Raw genomic sequence first — 24,703 nt, 5'->3', positions numbered from 1 at the left:
TGCGAAGCGGATATATCTAGTTCTCCTCGAGCCTCTTTCAGAGCACCCGCAGCCTAACGTGCGAGTACCGATTTCCCAGAAGTCGCCTAACTTTTGCCCTCACTGTGACGCAAATATTTCAGCAAGCCAGTATTGAGGAGTAGCGACAGGTGGCCGAACGACACGCCCGCGGCTAAAGCGCTTTCTAAGACGCAAGTAACTCACTTCTCAAGAGCCCCGCTTTTCTTTGCTTTTCTACCAAATTGGCTCTACTAATGTTTCAGCTAACGCTCTTTCCGCAGCGTGCACAGGGTCGTCCGTGGAAGCGTCATCCCTAGGCATGTGCGCGGATGACAGAACACGCGCAGACTCCAGTTGAGAAGTCGTGCGCAACCCGTCAGACGTGTCCAAGGGAGGCAAAGTTATTGGAGTTCGGAATTTACGCTTGTACATGTACACCTGGGGGGAACGTGGTCTCCAACAATTCATGAAGCACAATGTTCCAGAGAAGCGGGCTCAAGGGAGAACCCTGAGGACTACCTATGGACTGATCATCATCAGCGTTCACGCGAAGAAGAGGTCCTTTTCGTCGGCTCTACCTGATTTTCATGAATTTGGTGAGCGCGTTCCAGTTTTGCAAGCTTTTTTGGTTTCTGATAGCTTTTACCATCCCAAGGCTCGGGTTCTAGCAGGGGCCGTTGCGCAAAGCGCGTATTTCTGGCCCTTGGGGGCCCTTCTGTCAGTTAGGCTTAGCTGCTACCATTCCTGCCTCCGCCAGCGGCGGGGGTATGTGGAGCGGCTAAGTCAGTGAAGCTCAGCACTGTGACTTGCGTAGTTTAACCTAGCACTGTGTATAGATCTCGATATGGAATCCAGGTGCTCTTCTGTGCGTTCTAATTCGCCTACGTGTAGCTCTCTTGGAACGGAAGATGTTAATTTAGTTGTCGCGGCAATGGATGAGGCGGAGGCGGCTGCTCGGGGCAATCCCTCGTGCTCTGGTTCAGGGGGCGCTTCAGCGCCCCCGGTCAATCCCGTGGATGGGCATGCTCCCGTCAATCCCCCCATGGACGGAGATTCCCCCGCTGCTGTCTGCTCGGCCTTAGGCCAGTCACTGTCGAATATTATTAACGATCCTCGCAATAAGGTGCCCTGCTCTGTTCGGTCCGAGGTTATGGATGTTTATTTTAAAATGCAATGTTTGGTAATGTCGTTGAGCGCCGGGAAGAGTTTGGCTGAGGGGCAAGTAATTCAGCTTCGCCAACAGGTGGACGATTTAAGAGGGGCTGGTTTGTCGGGGGGGAACGGGGCCGCTCCACCTCCTACGGTGGGGCGGTCCCCCTCTTTTGCGGACGTGGCGGGCCGCCAGGTTTCGCCGACGGCTGCGGCTCGCCGTCCGTCGGGGGTAGGGGATAGTCGGCCTGATCACGCGCTTCATCTCAAGCTAGCCAACCCTTCGCCTTCTCCAGGCAAAGATATCGTCGCTTTGCTTAAATCTTCTTTTAATCCTAGTGCCATTGGTGTCGGGCCGGTCACTTTTAAGCCTTCACGTGCGGGTTTAACTGTGGTTTCTAAGGTTAGTGCATATCTTGATAACCTGGAGACGGTGATTAAGTCTAATTCGGTCACGCGGTCTGCCTTAGTGGTACAGAAGCCTTCCCGACGTAACCCTCAACTGAAAATTTTGGGAGTGGATCCCTCAATTGTACCAGCCATGCTGCTGTCTCAAATTAATTCACAGAATGACTTGGCCATTCCCCCTGATGAATTTAAGCACCGGACGGTGTATACCCAGCGCTTTGGCGCAAGGGTTCACGTTGTAGAGGTGTCCCCCGAGGTGTTTGCTTTGCTGAAGAGTAAGGGAAGGCTTCACATCGGCTGGACCTCCTGCACGTTAGAGGAGAACCTCTACGTGCCCACTTGTTTTAGGTGCTCTTCATTGGGGCATTCAACGAACCATTGCGAGGCTCCTCGCGACATTTGTAATAACTGCGCTGGTGATCACGCTACGTCGGCGTGCACCCTGGTGGAACATGCCAATTGTGTGTGTCATGAGTGTCGCATGTGGAAGCGGCCTCATGATCAGTTTTTCGGCGCTTCCACCTGCACGTCGGTTTCCGCTTGGGTGGCACGCCTGCGCCGTCGGACGGATTACGGTGACCCGCAGTCGTCTGCCTAGCACCTCTTAGGAACTTTTAAATGTCACTGATGTCTCTTGAGGGATTAAAATTTATTCAAGTGAATCTGGACCACACCCGAATGGCGTCTTCCCATGTAATCGATTTTATCCAAAACCAGAGCATTCATTTTGCTATAATTGGTGACCCGTACGTGCGCTCTGGTAATGTTCCAGGACTACCCCACTCGGTGATGACGTTTGCTTACCCCCATAATCCTAAGGTTCTCCTTCTTGTGCAATCTGTTCCGTTTGACCCCTTTCCTATTCACATATCGGAGTATGTTGTGGCGGTGCGCTTCTCTTCCCGGGTGTTCTCGTTTTTACTTGTGGCCGTATACGCCGCCCCTTCGCTCCCTGTAACGGACATCTTGGATCCCTGCTCGCAGTTAATTATGGCGAATCATTGTTCGCATGTTATTATTGCTGGGGATTTTAATGCGAAGAGTCCCAGGTGGGGAGGGCAGGTAACGGATTCTCGTGGGGCTGCTGTAACTCAGTTTCTTGTGGCTAATGATTTTGACGTGGCAAATGATCCGGCTTCGTTGCCCACGTTTGTAACGGATTACGCGGAAGCGTGGATAGATTTAACGTTATTTTCAAGCGCCTGGAGGGATTTTTCTGTCCGTTGGAGGGTAAGCGAGACTCCCTCTCTCTCTGACCATCGATATGTTGTTTTTTCGGTTGGCTCTCACCGCCTCCCGACGTGCAAGCGGTTGACTCGGGCTGGGCGCTCCCGCGTGATGGCTTCACTTGCGCGTAACCGCTGGTTTGCGCAGGTAGCCCGCTCTGAAATTGCTGATCCGGTGTCGTTAGATTTGATAGTCGATCATTTTTACGACTTATATGGCACGGTGTGCAGGGAAAACGTACAAACCGCCCGTCTCTACCCGCAGGCCAAGCCTTGGTGGTCAGATGACATAGCGCGGCAGCGATCGCAGCTGCGGTCGCTGCGGCGCAGCTTTCAGCGCTCCCGCGATCCCGCGGAGCGTCTGGTTAGGCGGGATGTTTACTATTCGGCTCTCCAAAAATATAGGTGTGCAATTGCACAGGCAAAAGATGCGTCAGTGCGGAAATTCTGCACTGACAACACTAATAAATTCCTATTTGTCGATCCTTTTAAATTGGCCTTTGGTAAATTCCGAACTCCAATAACTTTGCCTCCCTTGGACACGTCTGACGGGTTCCGCACGACTTCTCAACTGGAGTCTGCGCGTGTTCTGTTATCCGCGCACATGCCTAGGGATGACGCTTCCACGGACGACCCTGTGCACGCTGCGGAAAGAGCGTTAGCTGAAACCCCTTATTTATCGAATTTACGGGACACGCCGTTTACTGTAACAAAGGTCCGTGAGACGGTGAGGTCTATGAGGGTGCGCTCCGCTCCCGGGCTTGACGGCCTGACGCCGGAATTGGTACAGGCTTTTCATGAGGCACATCCTGCTTTCGTGTGTTTTGTTTTCAACGCTGCTCTTCGGTTGGGGCGCTTCCCGACGACGTGGAAGGTTGGACGGGTGGTCTTTATTCCAAAACCGGGTCGGTCGCCAGAGAACCCTAGGTCTTACAGGCCCATCTGTATGCTATCGGTCTTTGGTAAGGTTTTAGAGAAGCTGTTGTTTTCCCGCTTGTATTATTTTTTGAATAGTCATAACCTAATCCATCCTTTGCAATTTGGCTTTACTCATAACAAAAACACCACGATGGCTCTCCATCACTTAAGGGAAGTCCTCCAGTCCCGCCGTCGGGATTTGCTTCATTCGGATCTGATATCCCTCGATTTCCAGGGGGCCTTTGATTCCGTATGGCATCCTACGGTTTTAAATTTCCTTCGACGTCATTCCTGCCCCGTTAACTTGTACTGCCTTCTCCGCTCTTTCTTATGTAATCGAAGGGTGGTGTGTCGTCTTAAGGAGGGGGATGCGTCAGTTGAGCAGTCCATAGGTAGTCCTCAGGGTTCTCCCTTGAGCCCGCTTCTCTGGAACATGGTGCTTCATGAATTGTTGGAGACCACGTTCCCCCCAGGTGTACATGTACAAGCTTACGCAGATGATACGCTCCTAGTGGTGTCGGGACGTCACCGCCGGGAGTTGGAGCGTCTAGCTGCGGATGCGCTGGCGGTAGTGTGTGAGTGGGCGGAATCGGTTAAGGTTAGGCTGAATGCGTCCAAGTGCTCTTTTATGCTGTTCCCTAACGGCCGGGTTCGCTTGGCCCGTCGATTGCCTACCATACGTCTGACGGAGTTAATCTCTCCATGGTAAAAGAAATGAAAGTCCTTGGAGTAGTCCTGGACCCGTGGTTCACGTGTATGGCTCACACTACTTATCTTAAGACTAAGGTCGACATTCTCGTTCCCAAGCTGGTTCAGTTTATTCACATGCACTATCGACTTCCTCCTTCTGCCTTCCGTCGATTATACCTCCAATGATCCAACCGGCCATCACTTATGCATCTCCAGCATGGTGGCCGGAATCTCCATCGAATTTCTGGTAAACCGAATTAAGTCACTTCAGCGGATCCCTCTTCTTGTTTTGACGTGGGCCGTGAGGACGGTGCGTACTGAGGCCTTGAATGCGTTGACGGGCATTCCGCCTTTGGCCGAGGTTTTGGCGGCCCAGAGGGCGCAATTTTTGCTAGTTTCCCTGCGCCGCGAACTAACTTACGGCCGCCTCTCGCTGTCCCCGGACCGCGTACAGCGTACTTTTGATCCTTGCGGCGGCACCCCGCATCTCGCGTCGTCTGTCCCTTCCGTCGATTGGAGACGCCACAGGCACTCGCTTATGCTAGGTTACCGGGGTTGCATGTTTACACGGATGGTGCATTCTCTAATTCCTTGGCGGGTGCCGCCTTTGTAGTGTACACGCACACGGGTCGTTTAGTGGAAGCCAGGCGTTTTAAAGTTTCGTCGGTGGGGTACACTCTTAGTCGCGTCCCGGATAGCGTCCTATTTATATGCGGTTGGCAGCCTCAATACCGTGATATAAGAGGCCCCGATAGACTTCTTTTCCGTGACAAAACTTCAGGCGGTTACAGCATGGTTATATGCTGCGCCTACGACCCGTGTCCCGGCTATGTACTAGCGGACAGCCTGACGCCAGGAAATAAATAAAAATAGGGGGCAATCGTGACGCTCCGAGCGATATGTGTGGCTTGCGGCGCATGCGCGTATTCCCCCTCACACAATGGCCCGCAGCCTTCCTTTGCGGCGGCCGACGACACGCGCCCGACGACAAGGCGACAGCCGAAAAACATTAAAAAAAAACTTGCGCGCACATGCGCAGTAGGAGCGGAAAAAAGATCGTGCGTGGCGAGTTGTGGTCCGGTGATTTGTCTTTAGCGCGCGTGCGCAGTATGGAGTAATTTCAGCGCGGAGCAAGTTGGGGTCCCGCGCTTTGACTCATGCTCTGTATCGTTCATACTCAGTTCCGAGCGTTCACACTTGTCCACGTTCGCTTCCGCTGACATCAAATGTGTGCATCGAAATCAGTGTAACAGGAGAAGCAACTGCGAATGCAGTTGATTCCCCTGTTACACCGACCCTGTTACACCGGCCACCGGGAACGCAAGCCAAGCAGCGGCGCCATGTCAAGCCGGCTGGTGTGTGTATTACGGGCATAGCCCGGTTGAACACGAGCGGATAGGTAAGTCCCTGGATTTCTTTTTTTTCGAGGGGTGGGGGAGCGCAGACTGTAAGAATTTGTGTTTGCAGACAATATAGCAAGGACGACGAAATTATGCCTTTTGCGTCGTCGTAAGAAGCCCGCGCCAAAACCGTTCTCCGATACCCGTGATCGTACGGTAAATTTGACGTTCTTATAGAGAGGATTCGGGTTCCCAGTGCGGCGGCCGTTTTGGGATCCAGGAGGAAAACGAAAACGCTTGCACATGTGGGGTACTTCCGTTGCCGTAATGAGTATACCGCGGTGACATAAAGAATTTGAATTTTTACACACGTCCCATTTTCCAGGTCAAACCACATATAAACCAGTTTGAATTTTGTATTTTTCAATATTCTATGGCCACGGCTTGCCATTTTCGGTAAGAGTAGCAAAAAGTTAGTTATAACGTTTTTTCTTAACCATATTTTCGCGTCGTCGTTTCGGCTAGTGAATTTTCTTGCCCGTTGAGTAGTCTGGATCCTGTGACGATTTGGAAACTTTCTTACGGTGCGTTTAAGTGGTAAAGTTTTCACATGAAGCAACATTCATGAGTAACACCAGCCTCCATCTTGTTGTGTTCGGCACAGCTGTCGTCTGTCTGCAGTGTCAACTCGCGGTTTGCAGAAACATGATGGAATGGCAGCGCAAACGCGGCGCGGCGCCGGCGTAGAGGTTGCTCAAAGCGGTGGCTTGTAATGTTGTTACTCAGCCTCCTGTAAAGGCGTTATACAGGAGGCCATGGTTACAGATGCGTTGGCTGTTGGTCGGTGCGCGCAGTTTACCTATGCTTTAGCAAAAGATATTGCTAGCAGTTTTATTCGATCTTTCATAAAATGTTTTGCCCCATACTATTGGTGGAAATTGTTTCATAAAAAGAAACTAGGGCACATTACCCTCCGCGTGTAACAGCGAAAAGGGGTTTTTTACGACGTCCAATTGACGTGCCAGCGTCAAATAAAATTATGCCAAAGTTTTCTCGCGCGCCTTCGCACTGAAAAAGCGCTCGGCCTTCCTATGTATATGAAGAAACGTCCTTTTGGAGAGCTTTTGAATATAAAGCAGAAAGAAAGAAATAATTGCCTAAACTACAGCGATGCACATGCCTGATTTATGATATTTTCACATATCTGCTAAGGTGTTGGTGATACTTCTGCTGCGCTCCTTCAGGCTATACTGTTTTACCGCCGATAAATAACGCCACAATTTTGTACCTGGTTACTATTTCAACTACCTTTTCTTTTCTTCACGCAGTGCCAACACAACAGAATGCTACCCGTAACTCGAGGTTTTTGAGATGTTTATAACGCTGTTTCCATTACAGTGCGACGAAATCCCCGAAGCAGCAGCTCCCGGGCCAAAGATTGCTGGGGGGGATTCTACAAAGGCCTTCTACATCATCGGAAGTGGTGTATTTCTACCCCCTCGTCTTCCCTTTCTCTCCCTGCGATACATATGTGGTGCAGACTGGGAACCTCTTTCCCTCTCACAGTCACCTCACATCACCTGGACCATAATTGAAGCCCGGAGAAAGTACTTTTTCTTTGTTTGGTAATATATTACATTAGGACATGAGGTATACCCGTCAGCTTTCGGCAAACATTGGGCTTTATACAGTCAGCAGCCTGCAAAAAAGATGAGTTTCCTCTCTGTTCAGCAAGCTGCTGAAAATTCCATAAATGAAAGAATAATTTTATCTTGACAGGTCCTTATTTGCTCTTCCACAAAAGAATATTTTCATTTGTGTGTTCCATAAGGGCAATCTGCTAATATTTGTATTTGTTATTTCAGTATAAGTATTTCGTGTTCGTATTTGTATTTTTGATATCAAATAAAAAGAAAACATCGTTCCTTCGACATGGTGTCATTCATGTAATTTTAATCTCACACTTGTGCATGCTCATGAATTCGAGAATGACAAAATACTTAAAATTTACATACCCAACTCAGCTCTCTGCTCATGTCCCAAGCTTGTATGAGTAGACTATCACTTCAAGATCCGGATAGGTTTAATGTATACAGATATTTGCTTTACAGCTTTGCTTGTAACATGGCATTATAAATATAGGGAGTTTTTTTTAATTCGTGGTATGTGCCTTGAGGCCTGATAGATCAGGTGGCAAAACACTGAGATTATAAAGGTAAAACCTCATTGCATGATAACTGAGGTCATGAAGGTGTTCCAGAAGTGCACAAGTCACAAATGTGTTAGTGCAATTGCAGCCATTGTAACACATTTATTGGTGGCAATGTTTTATACGGTCTAAACTTCAGATGCACAAGTATGCATTCATTACCAAGTGCTATGGTTTTGGTGAACGACCTTGAAAATGTTGAAAATGCTCAACCGCCACCTTGCGCTTCCGCGTACAATAATATAACTCGTTAATAACTGGAGCGCGAGTTAAATGAGGCCACTTAAAAAAATTGCAAAAATTAAGAGAATTGTCTACTAAAGCTCAGCATTCTGATGGCGCTTCTCTTGAGTGTGAGTCTTTTAGAGCCAAATTTCTTGAATTTTCTAAGTCCTGTCCATCAAATTATCTCCATTTACACTATTATAACGATCACAAGTGTACTGGCGCCAAATCTGCATTTTTTGTAAATGAAGGGCGTTACACGGATCACCATTTTTTGTATTTTTTATATTTTTCTTGGTTTTTCGTTTTTCAAAGTTATGTTCGGCCAATTCTCTCGATCTACGCTATGATAAAAATTCCAAGTTTCCGCAAAATCTGCATTATTGTGGAAATGCAGGGTGTATACTGTTTACCAGTTTGTCATTTTTTTAATATTTTTTTTATTTTTAGGTTTCTCAAAATTTGGTTCGACAAATGATCTTTACGATATTATAACGATTAAAGGTGGAACTTCCGCGAAAACTGCATTTTTCTGGAAATGCAGGGGGTTACAAGTTACACGGCCGAGCGCCTATCCGGTCTGCGCGATAAAACGCTAAGATATTCTTTGTGTGCTCGCGATCACCAATTCTTCAGGCGACGCGGCAATTCTGCAGGCGTCGCGACACAATGTTATATAGAATGAGTAATTTATTATTGGTAACCCGCCGCGGTGGCTTAGTGGCTAAGGCGTTGCGCTGCTGAGCACGAGGTCGCGGGTTCGATTCCCGGCCGCGGCGGCCGCTTTTCTGATGGAGGCGAAAAGCAAAAACGCCCGTGTGTACGAGATTTCGGCGCACGTTAAAGATCCCCAGGTGGTCAAAATTAATCCGGAGCCCTCCACTACGGCGCGCCTCATCGCCTGCGGTGCGTCGGCGCGTTAAACCCCACAATCAATCAATCAATTTATTATTGGTTCTTTACATTACCAGAGACGTAATTTACTACCACCCCCTCTTACAAAAATAAAGGTGAAGGCATGTAACAGCACCATCAGAAGAGCTACGACGAGCAGAAAAAATTCAGTACACCATTTCATGCTTGGTATACTTGCCACTCGTGACCAGACAGCTCTTATGTTCAGCACGACAGTGTGCCTTACGTTCTAGTTATTTGCATGCATTGTCATAGGAGGCACTTTCCGCGAATGGCCAAGAATACTTTTGGTTACAAGGCAGAAGAACTGTTATCAATTCCGTTTGCATCGATGGAATAAATCACCGCATGGCGCATCATACTGTTAAAATGGGCACACAGCATGACAAAAGGTTTCTGCTCGTAACAATGTACTTAAAGCCCTCCCAACCGTAGTATTATGCCTCTTTGGTAGAGGGATTCGAAAACGGTGGTCTAAAGAAAGTCACTCACAGCGGAATGTGTTATTTAAGACTCCTGCTTGACGCGCAACAGCGTGCAGAATACTTATAAGCCCATGTTTGCACTCCCCAGCAACCCGTGGGTCGTGGAGCAGTGGTTATGATACCCGCCTCTTCATGTGTTGTAGTAGACCCGGGTTCGAGTCTCCGTAGGGTTGTGTGTATGTGCCAATGCGCACTTTGTGTGCCTCGCATGATGTAGCATGTGTTAGAGCATTCGTCACGGGATGCTGACGTTGACCTGGCAATGCGAGCAAAAAAAAAACCGATAAACTCAATTCTGGCCGATTGGCTGGTTTTTTCTTCTTTTTTTGGTAGAAAGCAACACGGCCGCTTATTTGAGAGGCCGTATAATTTGGGGGCCGCTTCGTAAGCGGGAATAGATTAGCATAAGGGGCCGCGTAAAAAAATTACGGCCAGTGGCCTTCCGACCACACGGCCCGGTGTTTAGGTGGCCCGCTGGTTAGGTGGCCCGCTGGTTAAGCGGCCCTCAATACGGCCGCTTAAACGCCGGGCCGCGTGTTCGGTGGGCCGCATGTTTGGCGGGCCGCATGCGCGCCAGGCCGCCTGAACCGCCGCTTTATAAGCGGCTTTAAAATGACGCGGCGGCCCGCCTACATGCGGGTCGTATAACCAGGAATTGACTAAGAGTGTAGTGCTTTCGCGGCGGAATTGATCCCCCTCAGGGAGGCCCTCGTGTATCTAACCGGTTGCACGACGGAACGGCCTGTACGGGTCTACACAGATTGCTTGTCGCTGTTGACAGCGCTAGCCTCTTTGCGCACGCGTAACGAGGGCATAGAGGACATCCGCGCCCTTTTTTCAGTTCTTTCTACGCGCATGCGTCTTTTCCTTTTCCACGTGCGGGGCCACGCCCGCATACCTGGAAACGAGATCGCGGATCATCTTGCGGTTAGGGCACGCACTGTGGGTGAGCCCAGGGAGTCAGCTTTATCGGTTCGGGTGGTAAGGTCGATGCTCGATGCAGAGGTATGGCGTGCGTGGTCGGTACAGTGGACCACGGTTCATACGGATACGGAATTGTTTCGCTGGATACCGGTAGTTAGGTCCCTCCCACCTAATTTCCCGCCACATCGAAGGGTGATTTTCTTTATCACGGGGCACGGCCGCTTTCCTTTCTATCTGTATAACCTATCTCTCGTTCCTCATCCTCTTTGTTTCTGTGGGTCCGAGTGCTGGAACATTGAACATTATATGTCTGATTGTAGCAAAACTGCCCATTTTCGCCAACGATTGCAAGATTTGCTTCACACTGACCTTACGCCCCTACTTTATCCCGCGCTATTGCGTAACCAGCGCGCACTAGATATAATTAAGGAGATGGTTGAATTCATTAATCTCTACATGCCCTCAACAGACTGACGTGATTGGACCGCCGTGTGCGGCCTGAGAGAGTTGCCCTTTTTGTATGTCTGTTGGTATTCTGCGCTTTTGCTCTCGCTGTGCAGGTCCCGAGACGCCCTGGTGTTCTGTTCCGGGCTCCAGCGCGGGACCCGGGAGTTTGAGTTGGCTGCTCGGGCTCCTGCTCTCGGTTCCTGCGTGGACCCGGTCTGCCTGCGGCTCGTCATCACCGTCCCCTTAGATTTTGGTCGGATTGGTTGAGACCAGTCCCATCACCATGGAGGGTGTTTTTAGTCCAGCCAGGAGAAGGAGGCATGGTTTTTCACCCTCCAGGGATGGGCTAGTTTATCCCTTTCGCGGTCCCCTTAATGTTTGGTCAGGAGAGGACGAGACCAGTCCCATCACGATGGGGGGTGTTTTTAGTCCAGCCAGGAGAAGGAGGCAAGGTTTTCATCCCCCCACGGATGGGCTAGTGCACCCCTTTTACATTGGCTTTCAATAAATGCCGCTGTTTGCCGGGTACCTCCCGAGGCTGTGGTTAGCGATGATGGATCAGGGAGTTAGTGGAGGGGAGATTCATTGGGGAAAGGGTACATTTATGTGGGAGCTGAATTAGTTCAGGAGGCGCCACCCCTGCATTTTGAAATCACTTTCTGATGGGACTGGGTTGTGTTGTCTTCTGTCGCGAGTTGCAAGAGCCCCGCTTTTCTTTACTTTTCTACCAAATTGGCTCTACTTGAAATTCACATTGGAGCATACCTCCCAGTTCATTTATTTCTCTAATTGGCTTTAACCTGTGATAGCTTTGCTGGTGCAGGTTTTTGTTCCCATTTTCATTTATTTTGCTTTCATTACACAAGGGAACAGGAATTTATTTTCATGGGCGGCCTCGCGCTGGGCGTCGTAGTCCACACTCGCCACCGCACTCGCTAGGCGCGGCGGCAACGCGTCTGTGACACCATCCTCTACTTTGCATTTCCACAGCATGTGCGCCATGGTGGCTCGGTCCTCGCCACACACCGCACACACGTCACTGGCGTACACCTCTGGGCACACATGTTTCGCCACCACCGGTGTCCACACCGCTCGCGTCTGTAGCTGCCGCAGCGTCACCGCCTCCTGTCTCGTGAGCTTACGGTGGGGCGGCGGGTACGTCCGCCCTCCCTCCCGGTACCAGTCCAACACGTCCTTGTACGAGACGATCGGCACCACTTCGTCGTCCTCCGCAGGTCGGGGGCTCGGGCTCGCGCCGCGGCTGGTGAGCGCGCGCGCCGTCCGGTCCGCCTCCTCGTTGCGGTTCTCGCCCGTGCTCACCGGGCCCATGTGTGCCGGAAACCATTTCACCGTCACCGGCACCGCTCTGTGTCCTAGGGCCCCGCACACCCTCGCCGTGCACGGGGACACGTTGTCCGTCGCAAAGTTCACGATCGCACTCCGCGAGTCGCTTATCACCGTCGTACACCTCGGGTTCGTCAGCGCCAGCGCAATGGCCAGCTCCTCCGCATGCTCCGGGCTCCGCACGCTGCACGCCGTGCACAGCTCCCCGGAGGTCGCTGCGACCACGGCCGCCGCGTACGTGCCCGGGCGGTCCGAGTACCTTGCCACGTCGACGTAGAAGGCTCCGTTGTCCGACGCGTGCTTGGCCGTGAGAGCTTTCGCCCTCGCCAGTCGACGCTCTCGGTCCACCTCGGGATGCATGTGTCTCGGGATCGGCGGCACCTGCAACGAGCGGAGCAACCCGCACGGCAACGGCGACCGGCCCACACTCCCTTGCAGCCCCCCGCGGTATCCCACTCTTTCCAGTATCGAACGCCCCGTCCTAGTTCGCGCTAACCTAGCCAGCTGCGCCGTTCGCTGCGCCTCGACTATCTCATCTAGCGTGTTATGCACCCCCAGCTCCAGGAGTCGCTCTGTGCTCGTGTGCGTGTACAGCCCCAGTGCCGCCTTGTATGCTTTGCGTATAATCGCGTCCACCTTCTGGCGCTCCGCCGCCTTCCAGTCGTGAAAAGCCGCGACGTACGCCACGTGGCTGACCGCAAACGACTGCACCAGCTTCAAGAGACTGGCTTCTTTCATCCCCGCGTGCCGCGTCGACACCTTCCTGATGAGCCGAATGGCCGTCGACACCTTCGCGTCCAGCTTCGCAATTTTCAGGCCGTTGTGCCTCAGCGCATCGATGTGCAGCCCCAGCACCCGTAGCGTCTTCACGTGCGGGATGGCCGTCCCGTCCCTTGTTCTCAGGTTGATATCCGGCTCGGTCGTGTCACTCCGGCTCTTCCCGCGCGGCGGTACGATCAGGAGCTCCGACTTCGCCGGCGAACACACCAGCCCCGTTCCCTGCAGCTGGTCTTCGATCTCGTCGATCGCCCGCTGCAGTGCCGCCTCGATCTCGCCGTCGCTGCCGCCGGTCACCCAGAGTGTTATGTCGTCGGCGTATATAGTGTGCTTGACGTTCGGGAGACTCCGCAGTCGCTCGGCCACCCCGATCATTAGCATGTTAAACAGCACCGGCGAGATCACGGCGCCCTGCGGCGTGCCCACGCTCCCCAGCGTCTTGTTCGGTAGCTCCATGTCGCCGGCCACGATCGTCGTCGTACGGTCCGTCAGAAAGTCTTTGACGTAAGCGAACGTGCGTTCTCCCATGTTCAGCCGGGACACTTGCTCGAGTATCGCCGAGTGGTGGACTTTGTCGAACGCGCTCTGCAGGTCCAAGCCCAGGAAAGCGCGGTTGTCCATGGAACGGGTCGGTTGGTCCATCACCTCGTGCTTGATCAGCAGCATCGTGTCTTGCGTGCTCAGGCTGGCCCTGAAGCCCAGCATCGTGTCCGGGTACAGCCCTTCCTCCTCCAGGTACGTCTGCCAGCGGTTGAGTAACACGTGCTCGAGCACCTTTCCCACGCAGGACGTCAGCGAGATCGGCCGCAGGTTCTCGATGTGTGGTGGCTTGCCCGGCTTCGGGATCAGCACCGTCCGCGCGTCTTTCCAGCTCTTGGGCAGCTTGCCGGCGCGCCAGCACCCATTGTAGTACCCCGTCAGCGCCGTCACCGCCGCGTCGCTGAGGTTGCGCAGCGCCTTGTTTGACACCTTGTCCGGCCCCGACGCCGACTTGCCGTTGATCGTTTGACGCACCGCGCGGACCTCCCACAACTCGATGTCTGCGTCGAGCCGGGCGTTGGCTGCGCCCGCGTAGCTCGGGAGGGGGTCTGGCGGGGTGGACGGAAGGTACTTGTTGTCCAGGCGCCGGCGGACCTCCGCCTCGCCAAGCTCTCGCTTTGCCTTGTGCAAGGTGCGCGCCAGGATGTGGTGGTGCGTCCCCTTGGTCTTGCCCTCGTCCAGCAAGTGGCGCAGCAGCTGCCAGGTGCGGTTCTTGTGTATTTGACCGTCCGCCTCCTGGCAGACCGCGTGCCACTGCTGTCTGCAGAGCACCGCGCTGTGCTTTTCGATCTCCCGGTTGAGCTGGGCTACCCCCTTGCGGAGCTTGCGGTTGATGCGCTGCCGCTTCCACCTGTCTCTCAGCGAGTTCCGCGCCTCCAGCAGGTGCGACAGCCGGCTGTGGACCTGCGGGGTCTCGTCGTCCACCTCCATCTCCGTCGTGGCCGCCTGCGCCGCCGCGTTGAGGGCTCGCGTCCACTCGTCGATGTCGTCGATTCGCTCCGGCACCCCACCCAGGGCCTCTCTGTACGCACTCCAGTCCGTCACACACTGCTTCCTGGGCGTCGGCGCCCTGCCGCGCAAAGGTACCACGATCTCCAGGACACAGTGATCGCTGCCCAGCGTCTCGCCCGTGTTTCGCCACCGCACTCCGGCCTTCTTGCAGAACGCCAGGTCCGGGTTCTTGCCGCGCTGCACGGACGTGCCGTGTCTCGTGTACTCCGACGGGTCGTTCAACAGCTGGTACCCCGCGTACGTGGTCTCCTCGAACAGGCTGCGCCCCTTCGCCGTCGTCTTCGGCTACCCCCACGCCGTGTGCGGAGCGTTAAATTCCCCGCACACCAGCGCGGCGCTGTCCCCGGCCAGCTGACCCACCTTGTGCATCATAGTCCGAAACTTCTGCTGGTACTGCTTTGGGTTACTGTAAACATTGATCACAAACACGCTTTCCTTCTTCTTCCGTCCCGTGGCGACCTCAATCGCCCGGTGCTCGATGGCGCTGTTGCTCAGTAGCTCGTGCTCCACGTACGTGAGCCCTTTCTTCACCAGGGTGCACACTCCCTGCCCGGCACCCTTCCCGAACGTTCTCGCGCTGGGCGGACTAGCGTACGAGCGATACCCCGGCATGCTCGGGGGAGCCTCGCTGTGCGTCTCTTGCAGCAGAATCACGTTCGGCCGCCGGCCGGCTTGACCAATGTACTGTTGTAACGGCGCGCCTTCTTGCCGCGCAAGCCGTTCGCGTTCCACTGCCACACAACGAGCTCATGTCTCACTGCTGCTCGGGCCATGATGGGCGTTGGTTAGGGTGCTTGTATTGGGTTCCGGCGCTCAGTCTCACTATGGCCACCTGCATTTGCACCAGTGTCTCCTGGATCGCCTGGAACATCTGCTCCAACTTGGTCAGGCGGACGACGATGTCGGCCGTCGTCGCCTCCAGTGCCGCTAGCCTCCTGTTCGTAGACTCTTCAAACTTGTCGAAACGCTCCTCCAGCCGCTGGATGCGCCTGTCGATCGCCCTCGTCGCGATCGCCCGCCTCTTGGCTCGGGGTCGGGACCCTCGGTCGTGGTTTCCTCTCTCGCCGCCTCTTCGGCCGGCGCCTCGGTCTGTACCTCCATGGCTTGCGCCTGCACCTGCGCCGGCGCCTGCGCTTGCGCCTGCTCCTGGCGTTGTTTGGCAAGAAGCAGGTCCAGCTTCCTATTCATCTCCAGCATGCGCATGTCTTGCTCGGCGATACGCTTCTTCAGGCGCTCGTTCTCGTTGCGAAGCTTGAGCATCTCGGGGCTGGGTTGCGGTTGACTCGCCGTCTGCTGCGGAACGGCCTTTCGCTCTGGCGCTTGTGGTCCGACCACGTCGGCCCACGCCACGCCTCTCTCGACTTAGACTCTCTCTTTCGGCTCGTGCTGCGGCTCGCGCTGCGCCGCCGGCTGCCTAAGCGCCACCGGCTCCCGCTGCGCTGACGTAAGCGCCCGCGCTCGCTCGCCACCTGTGCCATCACGTGGTGGCGTGGCTGCAGCTACGGGAACGCCGCTAAGCCTAATCGGGGCTGCTGCGCCTCCACGTGCCTGCGCTCCACCGGCGCCGCGTCACCACGTACGGAACTTTGTACCGACTTTTGCCCCCCGGCGCGCCGGTGGGATGCGCTCCGTTACACAGCTTGCATCGAGGTTTGCATTCTCTCTCGTGACCCGGGCCAGGGTTCGGCGCGTTACACGCAAAGCACACCTTCGTGTCCGGAAAGGGGCACACGTCCGTTCTGTGACCGACTTTGCCGCAGCCACGGCACACTTCGAAATGCTGTCTATACAGACTACACTCTTAGTCGCGTCCCGGATAGCGTCCTATTTATATGCGGTTGGCAGCCTCAATACCGTGATATAAGAGGCCCTGACAGACTACTTTTCCGTGACAAAACCTCAGGCGGTTACAGCATGGTTATATGCTGCGCCTACGACCCGTGTCACGGCTATGTACTAGCGGACAGCCTGACGCCAGGAAATAAATAAAACGAGGGGGGCAATCGTGACGCTTCGAGCGATATGTGGGGCTTGCGGCGCATGCGCGTATTCCCCCTCACACAATGGCCCACAGCCTTCCTTTGCGGCGGCCGGCGACACGCGCCCGACGACAAGGCGACAGCCGAAAAACATTAAAAAAAAAACTTGCGCGTACATGCGCAGTAGGAGTGGAAAAAAGATCGTGCGTGGCGAGTTGTGGTCCGGTGATTTCTTTAGCGCGCGTGCGCAGTATGGAGTAATTTCAGCGCGGAGCAAGTTGGGGTCCCGCGCTTTGACTCATGCTCTGTATCGTTCATACTCAGTTCCGAGCGTTCACACTTGACCACGTTCGCTTCCGCTGACATCAAATGTGTGCATCGAAATCAGTGTAACAGGAGAAGCAACTGCGAATGCAGTTGCTTCCCCTGTTACACCGACCCTGTTACACCGGCCACCGGGAACGCAAGCCAAGCAGCGGCGCCATGTCAAGCCGGCTGGTGTGTGTATTACGGGCATAGCCCGGTTGAACACGAGCGGATAGGTAAGTCCCTGGATTTCTTTTTTTTCGAGGGGTGGGGGAGCGCAGACTGTAAGAATTTGTGTTTGCAGACAATATAGCAAGGACGACGAAATTATGCCTTTTGCGTCGTCGTAAGAAGCCCGCGCCAAAACCGTTCTCCGATACCCGTGATCGTATGGTAAATTTGACGTTCTTATACAGAGGATTCGGGTTCCCAGTGCGGCGGCCGTTTTGGGATCCAGGAGAAAAATGAAAACGCTTGCACATGTGGGGTACTTCCGTTGCCGTAATGAGTATACCGCGGTGATATAAAGAATTTGCATTTTTACACACGTCCCATTTTCAAGGTCAAACCACATATAAACCTGTTTGAAGTTTGTATTTTTCAATATTCTATGGCCACTGCTTGCCATTTTCGGTAAGAGTAGCAAAAAGTTAGTTATAACGTTTTTTCTTAACCATATTTTCGCGTCGTCGTTTCGGCTAGTGAATTTTCTTGCCCGTTGAGTAGTCTGGATCCTGTGACGATTTGGAAACTTTCTTACGGTGCGTTTAAGTGGTAAAGTTTTCACATGAAGCAACATTCATGAGTAACACCAGCCTCCATCTTGTTGTGTTCGGCACAGCTGTCGTCTGTCTGCAGTGTCAACTCGCGGTTTGCAGAAACATGATGCAATGGCAGCGCAAACGCGGCGCGGCGCCGGCGTGGAGGTTGCTCAAAGCGGTGGCTTGTAATGTTGTAAAGGCGTTATACAGGAGGCCATGGTTACAGATGCGTTGGCTGTTGGTCGGTGCGCGCAGTTTACCTATGCTTTAGCAAAAGATATTGCTGGCAGTTTTATTCGATCTTTCATTAAATGTTTTGCCCCATACTATTGGTGGAAATTGTTTCATAAAAAGAAACTAGGGCACATTACCCTCCGCGTGTAACAGCGAAAAGGGTTTTTTTACGACGTCCAATTGACGTGCCAGCGTCAAATAAAATTATGCCAAAGTTTTCTCGCACGCCTTCGCACTGAAAAAGCGCTCGGCCTTCCTATGTATATGAAGAAACGTCCTTTTGGAGAGCTTTTGAATATAAAGCAGAAAGAAAGAAATAATTGCCTAAACTACGGCGATGCACATGCCTGATTTATGATATTTTCACATATCTGCTAAGGTGTAGGTAATACTTCTGCTGCGCTCCTTCAGGCAATACTGTTTTACCGCCGATAAATAACGCCACAATTTTGTACCTGGTCACTATTTCAACTACCTTTTCTTTTCTTCACGCAGTGCCAACACAACAGAATGCTACCCGTAACTCGAGGTTTTTGAGATGTTTACAACGCTGTTTCCATTACAGTGCGACGAAATCCCCGAAGCAGCAGCTCCCGGGCCAAAGATTGCTGGGGGGGATTCTACAAAGGCCTTCTACATCATCGGAAGTGGTGTATTTCTACCCCCTCGTCTTCCCTTTCTCTCCCTGCGATACATATGTGGTGCAGACTGGGAACCTCTTTCCCTCTCACAGTCACCTCACATCACCTGGACCATAATTGAAGCCCGGAGAAAGTACTTTTTCTTTGTTTGGTAATATATTACATTAGGACATGAGGTATACCCGTCAGCTTTAGGCCAAACAATGGGCGTTATACAGTCAGCAGCCTGCAAAAAAGATGAGTTTCCTCCCTGTTCAGCAAGCTGCTGAAAATTCCATAAATGAAAGAATAATTTTATCTTGACAGGTCCTTATTTGCTCTTCCACAAAAGAATATTTTCATTTGTGTGTTCCATAAGGGCACTCTGCTAATATTTGTATTTGTTATTTCAGTATAAGTATTTCGTGTTCGTATTTGTATTTTTGATATCAAATAAAAAGAAAACATCGTTCCTTCGACATGGTGTCATTCATGTAATTTTAATCTCACACTTGTGCATGCTCATGAATTCGAGAATGACAAAATACTTAAAATTTACATACCCAACTCAGCTCTCTGCTCATGTCCCAAGCTTGTATGAGTAGACTATCACTTCAAGATCTGGATAGGTTTAATGTATACAGATATTTGCTTTACAGCTTTGCTTGTAACATGGCATTATAAATATAGGGAGTTTTTTTTTTAATTCGTGGTATGCGCATTGAGGCCTGATAGATGAGGAGGGAAAACACTGAGATTATAAAGGCAAAACCTCATTGCATGATAACTGAGGTCATGAAGGTGTTCCAGAAGTGCACAAGTCACAAATGTGTTAGTGCAATTGCAGCCATTGTAACACATTTATTGGTGGCAATGTTTTATACGGTCTAAACTTCAGATGCACAAGTATGCATTCATTACCAAGTGCTATGGTTTTGGTGAACGACCTTGAAAATGTTGAAAATGCTCAACCGCCACCTTGCGCTTCCGCGTACAATAATATAACTCGTTAATAACTGGAGCGCGAGTTAAATAAGGCCACTTAAAAAAATTGCAAAAATTAAGAGAATTGTCTACTAATGCTCAGCATTCTGATGGCGCTTCTCTTGAGTGTGAGTCTTTTAGAGCCAAATTTCTTGAATTTTCTAAGTCCTGTACATCAAATTATCTCCATTTACACTATTATAACGATCACAGGTGTTACTGGCGCCAAATCTGCATTTTTTGTAAATGAAGGGCGTTACACGGCTCACCATTTTTTGTATTTTTTATATTTTTCTTGGTTTTTCGTTTTTCAAAGTTATGTTCGGCCAATTCTCTCGATCTACGCTATGATAAAAATTCCAAGTTTCCGCAAAATCTGCATTATTGTGGAAATGCAGGGTGTATACTGTTTACCAGTTTGTCATTTTTTTATATTTTTTTATTTTTAGGTTTCTCAAAATTTGGTTCGACAAATGATCTTTACGATATTATAACGATTAAAGGTGGAACTTCCGCGAAAACTGCATTTTTCTGGAAATGCAGGGGGTTACAAGTTACACGGCCGAGCGCCTATCCGGTCTGCGCGATAAAACGCTAAGATATTCTTTGTGTGTGCTCGCGATCACCAATTCTCCAGGCGACGCGGCAATTCTGCAGGCGTCGCGACACAATGTTATATAGAATGAGTAATTTATTATTGGTAACCCGCCGCGGTGGCTCAGTGGCTAAGGCGTTGCGCTGCTGAGCACGAGGTCGCGGGTTCGATTCCCGGCCGCGGCGGCCGCTTTTCTGATGGAGGCGAAAAGCAAAAACTTCCGTGTGTACGAGATTTCGCGCACGTTAAAGATCCCCAGGTGGTCAAAATTAATCTGGAGCCCTCCACTACGGCGCGCCTCATCGCCTGCGTTGCGTCGGCGCGTTAAACCCTACAATCAATCAGTTTATTATTGGTTCTTTACATTACCAGATACGTAATTTACTACCACCCCCTCTTACAAAAATAAAGGTGAAGGCATGTAACAGCACCATCAGAAGAGCTACGACGAGCAGTAAAAAATTCAGTACACCATTTCATGCTTGGTATACTTGCCACTCGTGACCAGACAGCTCTTATGTTCAGCACGACAGTGTGCCTTACGTGTGAGTTATTTGCATGCATTGTCATAGGAGGCACTTTCCGCGAATGGCCAAGAATACTTTTGGTTACAAGGCAGAAGAACTGTTATCAATTCCGTTTGCATCGATGGAATAAATCACCGCATGGCGCATCATACTGTTGAAATGGGCACACAGCATGACAAGAGGTTTCTGCTCGTAACAATGTACTTAAAGCCCTCCCAACCGTAGTATTATGCCTCTTTGGTGGAGGGATTCGAAAACGGTGGTCTAAAGAAAGTCACTCACAGCGGAATGTGTTATTTAAGACTCCTGCTTGACGCGCAACAGCATGCAGAATACTTATAAGCCCATGTTTGCACTCCCCAGCAACCCGTGGGTCGTGGAGCAGTGGTTATGATACCCCCCGCCACTTCATGTGTTGTAGTAGACCCGGGTTCGAGTCTCCGTAGGGTTGTGTGTATGTGCCTATGTGCACTTTGTGTCCCTCGCATGATGTAACATTTGTTAGAGCATTCGTCACGGGATGCTGACGTTGACCTGGCAATGCGAGCAAAAAAAAAACCGATAAACTCAATTCTGGCCGATTGGCTGGTTTTTTTATCTTTTTTTGGTAGAAAGCAACAAGGCCGCTTATTTGAGGGGCCGTATGATTTGGGGGCCGCTTCGTAAGCGGGAATAGATTAGCATAAGGGGCCGCGTAAAAAAATTACGGCCAGTGGCCTGCCGACCACACGGCCCGGGGTTTAGGTGGCCCGCTGGTTAGGTGGCCCGCTGGTGAAGCGGCCCTCAATACGGCCGCTTAAACGCCGGGCCGCGTGTTCGGTGGGCCGCATGTTTGGCGGGCCGCATGCGCGCGAGGCCGCCTGAACCGCCGCTTTATAAGCGGCTTTAAAATGACGCGGCGGCCCGCCTACATGCGGGTCGTATAACCAGGAATTGACTAAGAGTGTAGAGTCTGAATTATCAGATTGGGGAACCTCTTTCCTTGACCGAATAAATCGAACAAGGGCCCGCTTATTAGTGGGTTCACAAAGAATTGAGCAACGGTGACAGTCATAGGCCTGTTTGGCATTAGAAACTGCTCGTTTGAACATCGCGGAATGATGCTTATAATTGCTCCAGTTGAGCGGGCAATGGTTATAGCAAAGCTTCTTCCAGGCTGCCTTCCTGCGTCTAAAGTTGCGTGTACATTCTTCATTCCACCAGGGGCTAGGTGACACAGCTCGCTTAGACCGTACTTCAAATAATGAGGACTGAGCCGAAGTGGTTAGGGCAGCACAAAGACCCGTCGCCCGTTCAGTTGTGTCTTCTGCAGACAGAGAAGATACGGCCTCCTTCAGAGATATTTGGTTGGTGATTTCGGCTGCTTCGTCGCGTTCCATCTCCTTGATGCGCGTGGAACTAGTGACGCTGCCGCGCGAGCACCGCTCATGATGATGGCGCTGATGAATGCGATGATTGATGACGATGTTGATACAACTAGAAGATTTTGCGGCCCATCGTGGACGCCGATGTTATAGTGCGCGGCCCACGGAAGAATGCTGATGCTGATGGGCAAAAATGGGTTGCGAAAACTTTTTGGACTCTGTGCGCATTACCCGCGCTCTGTCGGAAATTTCGCATGTATCACTGAGCAGAGGCTTAGGAAATGTTGTGAAAGCTCAAGAGAATAGCTGATGGTGTTGAGGGGGCCAATTCACCACATCAAATCAAATCAAATCAAATCAAATCTTTGTTTTCAACATCACAACTAGAACAGTTCTCGATGCTGGGGGCACAATCATAAAGCCGTTGCTCGGCTTGACTAGGAGAGTGCCCCGCATACAAGTCAAGTGTAGTGAGCGCCATAGAGTTTCTAAATATCACCTAGAGCGGAAAGTGTCGCTGCGATCGCACGCCGACATGGGAATTGTGGGTAGTGTGCGAATCGGATTGGCAGCAAGTGGCTAGTACAAATGGCTATGGATTAGGCTTTTTGGCTCGGAAGTGCTTGTTAGTTCTGTTTTCGGTATGCTTTTCCGTTTTCGGGATGCCACTTTCTGTCATTCACTGGCTATCACAGATATGACTAAATAACAGCGTGATTAGCACTTAACGCATGTGCTCGCGTTAGCGGCGAGTTTCTTAAGACGAAGGGATGACCACATGCAGTCACGGCGACAAGCGACGCCGAAAATGTAACTCAAAAGGTACAACACCAGAGTGCACTGGGTGACAGCGACAACCGAAAAAAAAATTAATACACTGCCGCCAATGTCCTCTGTCGTCGTCGCTCGTCGCTGCAGTTCACTGTATCGCCGCTGCCGCTCGCTTGTGGGCTGCGTCTGGCCAGCAAAAAGCGAGCGAGGGTCCCAGCGGCCTGTTATATACCGCATCATACCGCTTGCCGCCGCCGCCCACACTACAACCACAAAATAAGCTACGTCTACGCATACACGTCTAAGCCACACTATCCGTTTTCTGCACACATTCAGTTACGATTTTCGCATCGCTCGTCGCCGCCGCTGCGTTTGCTTACCCCTTGAAGCATGCACTGCCTTGGCCAAGCGCAATGAGACAACATACATAGCTACTCGACAAGCCAGTATTCATTTGCCATTTACCGCATTCATGCGATTTCATCGCGCGTGCTTGAACACTTACTTGCGGTAATAGGCTTCGCCTCTAAGTTTATTTAAATCTGCTTGGACAAAGCAAATAAATACGACGCGATTGCGTAATTCTTGCATCTCTGTTGCATCTGCTTCACCTGCCGAAACGCGTAGCATACGATAATAATACTGTATTGAGAGGAAGCAAGAGCAGAGTTTCAGACAATCTAAACAATTTTTTTCAGCTAAATATTACAAAAAATCAAAGAAAACCCCAACCAGTTTGGAGTATGTAATAATTTAAAAATAAATCCGGGACGGCCCGCTGTATCTGCTGGCGTGAGCCAAAGGCAGCACTTCTGCTTTTTTTTTTCTTTGTAACACCAAAATTTGTTTTGAGACATAAGCCCTCTAACACGGTGTCTTATACAAAATAAAATTTGTTAACAGCGGCACTTTTGGCAGCTTTTTTAAAACAAAAACTCAATTTGCGTAGCCACAAAGTCGTTGCCGGCCATGCCACGCCGAACTTCCGTCCGAACTACACACTATGGCGGCAAATTAATTAAACAGACTTCGCGAATCAATCTGTGCGTAGGTTTCGCAAACAACGAAAAAAATGCAGGAAAACGGTTATGGATATGGAATGGTTTATCAACGTTTTTAAACTTCACCTGACGTGTTCAGTAACTGACGTCGCTGATAAAGCAACATCTCGCCGCCTTAATTTGTGCAGAAGTAGGGGTCATTCCACATGTCATTATCACGCTTAGGCTAGTCTTTGTTTAACTTAAATTGGATATTGCGTACAAGCGAAAATTCGCGTGTAAATTTACATGTTTGTAAATTTATACTGCAAATAAATATACTATGCAATACAAAGAAGCACACCGGCATATTCAAGTTTAATTTATACAAAAATTAAACAGTCTGCGCGAATCAATCTGTGCGCAGGTTTCGCAAACAACGAAAAAAATGCAGGAAACGGTTATGGATATGGAATGGTTTATCAACGTTTTTAAACTTCACCTGACGTGTTCAGTAACTGACGTCGCTGATAAAGCAACATCTCGCCTCCTTAATTTGTGCAGAAGAACGGGTCATTCCAAATGTCATTATCACGCTTAGGCTAGTCTTTGTTTAACTTAAATTGGCTATTGTGTACAAGCGAAAATTCGCGTGTAAATTTACATGTTTGTAAATTTATAGTGCAAATAAATATACTATGCAATACAAAGAAGCACACCGGCATATTCAAGTTTATTTTTTATACAAAAATTAAACAGTCTTCGCGAATCAATCTGTGCGTAGGTTTCGCAAACAACGAAAAAAATGCAGGAAAACGGTTATGGATATGGAATGGTTTATCAACGTTTTTAAACTTCACCTGACGTGTTCAGTAACTGACGTCGCTGATAAAGCAACATCTCGCCGCCTTAATTTGTGCAGAAGTAGGGGTCATTCCAAATGTCATTATCACGCTTAGGCTAGTCTTTGTTTA

General features: G+C 50.9%; 1 long non-coding RNA gene across 1 annotated transcript; it reads left to right on the top strand.

Moving 5' to 3' along the window:
- The first annotated feature begins 5,692 nt into the window (after positions 1-5,692).
- Positions 5,693-7,662, top strand: LOC144163663 (uncharacterized). The gene is made up of 2 exons (XR_013320966.1): positions 5,693-5,790; positions 7,130-7,662. It is a non-coding gene; the product is annotated as an uncharacterized LOC144163663 (long non-coding RNA).
- The last annotated feature ends 17,041 nt before the right edge of the window (positions 7,663-24,703 follow it).

Source organism: Haemaphysalis longicornis, unplaced genomic scaffold (genome assembly GCF_048455015.1).
Source record: "Haemaphysalis longicornis isolate Haplotype H1 unplaced genomic scaffold, Haemaphysalis longicornis Haplotype H1 scaffold_1, whole genome shotgun sequence".
NCBI lineage: Eukaryota > Metazoa > Arthropoda > Arachnida > Ixodida > Ixodidae > Haemaphysalis > Haemaphysalis longicornis.
Note: the sequence above shows the minus strand (reverse complement) of the source record. Positions and strands in the feature narration are given on the sequence as shown.